Genomic DNA, 2,435 nt, shown 5'->3' on the forward strand with positions numbered 1-2,435 from the left:
TTGTTCTCCAAACAGCCTCGGTTCTTTAGTATCTATAAGATATTGGAAACATTTTTTTGATTCTGTACCATGTTGACATGATTACAATCCACAATTTATGAAGACATTTCTGATGCATTTCCAAAGATGTCCTGTTGGATTCAGATCCAGTGACTGAACATTGAAATCATTGTCATGTTCATGAGATTAATTTAAGATGACTTCTTTTTGTAACATGGGCCATTATGGGCCATTATCATGTTGGAATAACACACACATTGGAAGAAGCTATTTAAAGATGGGTAAAGTCTGGCCATGAATAGATACACATAGATATTATTTTGCATCTTGACTCACTTATTTCTTCATTTATTTTTTTTAGTGATGGAGAAATCTGTGCACATAAGCATTAACGTGCCTTGGCATGACATTTATTTATGAATTTATTTAGTGAGTTGAGATGGCAGAGTTAGGGTGAGGCCAGTGCTACAAAATTGTATAATAGTTTGTCCCAAAGGACGGTAATAATACTTTGCATCCTTCCAAAACTCTTATGGCTAATAGGGTGAAAAGTGTGCTCCTAAATGTAGATAACAGATTAGCTTTGTAGTTTCTTTCTACGTCTGACCACAATAACATGAAAATAAATAAGTATCTTTCTTTTTAGATAATGGCATGTTGATGCAAAAATGTTCCTCTCATGCACATGGTCCTGTTGATGCTGCTTTTCAGGTTGAGGTCCCTTCCATGTTCTGACACATGGTCCTCAGGGCATGTTATGATCATTATCAGGTCACTTAGGCATCTCAAGTTTTTACTTACAGGTCTTAAAACACTTTTGGCTTGGTTTGCACAAAGATGTTGTGGATTTCTGCTGCGTCTTTAAAACATGTCAAAAAATTGGTAAACCTAACCATCCCTACTGCTTTGTTATGTCCTATTCTAATTATAGGGCAACCTTTTGAGAGAGTTTGAGAGATTGATTGTGCTAGTCTATTGCATAATTTAATTAAGTGGAAATCAGTTCCCCTTGACCATCATGCGTGCTGACACTTAGTTCCCAGAGGCAATACTAGTTATAATAAAATTACCCCTTAAACCATTGTAAAAGGACTGCTTAAATTAACACGTAAAATTATACTGTATATTTAATTTACAAAGGAATCTGAAAACTGATCAGAACCTTTTTACCTTCATACTCTTTAATGAAATGTCGTCGTTGCTGACGTAGCTTCCTGTTTTCATATCGTTGCCGCGAAAGTTTGCGTTTGTGTTAGCGTTTAAATTACATACTTTTTTTCATTTATACAATAATAATATTAATAGCAACTAGTTTTTACATCTCACACTATTTGGCTTCGCCTTTTTCTGCGCTTTTTGGAGAACGCGCGAGTTTCTTTGTCTAAAAACAACAAACGGAATTCAGCTCCAAACAACTACAACTCCGACTCAGGTACGTTATCATGTCTAATATTCAGCTCGTTCAGTGTGTAGAGTGCAGGATGTTTAGACATTCTTCCTCCGTCGTTAGTAATAATTTTATTTGTGATAGGTGTGTGTTAGTGAGCACTCTGACGGAGAAGATATCAGCGTTAGAGGAGCGCATCCAGACTTTAGAGAGGGTTAGAGAGTGTAAGAGCAGTGTTATTTCTGTAGCGGACAGTCTGGGTGCCACAGGCGGAGATAACCAGCCCCCGTCCCCGGCATTAGAGCCCTCACAGCGGGGCGAGTGGGTGACGACTCGGCGGCATACTCGTTCAGCCAAAGCTAACGCTAAGGCTAGCCCACCGGAGCACACCTCTTCTGCGCTTCACGTGTCCAACAGGTTTGCTCTCCTCAGTGATGCACCCGCTGAGAAACCTGAAAGAGCTCTGGTTATAGGAGACTCTATAATGAGACACGTGAAATTAGCTAGACCTTTAGGGGCGCCAGCGGCAGTGGTTAGGTGTATCCCGGGAGCCAGAGCACCGGACATAGCAGGTAATCTTAGGGCTCTAGGACAGCACAGGTTCTCCAAGATAGTAGTACATGCTGGAGCTAACGATATACGCCTTCGTCAGTCAGAGGTTAGTAAGAATAACTTTATAGAGGTGTTTAAATTAGCGAAGGCGATGTCCGATGGAGTAGTATGCTCTGGTCCCATCCCAATGAGACGTGGTGACATAACTTACAGCAGGTTATGGTCGCTGAACCGCTGGATGTCCAGGTGGTGCTCCGAAAACAACGTGGGCTTCATTGATAATTGGAAGACCTTTGAGGGCAAAGCTGGCCTGTTAGGGCGGGACGGTGTCCATCCCACTCGGGAAGGTGCTGCTCTCATTTCTTGTAGTATAGCTCATAGTCTTAGAAAAGGCCTAGTTAATCGGTGACAATCCAGAGCCCAGGCCAGGGAGCAGACAGACAGGCTAAACCAACCGTCTGCTAGCTGCATAGAGTCGTCACTCAGGGTTCACTCT

Source organism: Clarias gariepinus, chromosome 11 (genome assembly GCF_024256425.1).
Source record: "Clarias gariepinus isolate MV-2021 ecotype Netherlands chromosome 11, CGAR_prim_01v2, whole genome shotgun sequence".
Lineage (NCBI taxonomy): Eukaryota > Metazoa > Chordata > Actinopteri > Siluriformes > Clariidae > Clarias > Clarias gariepinus.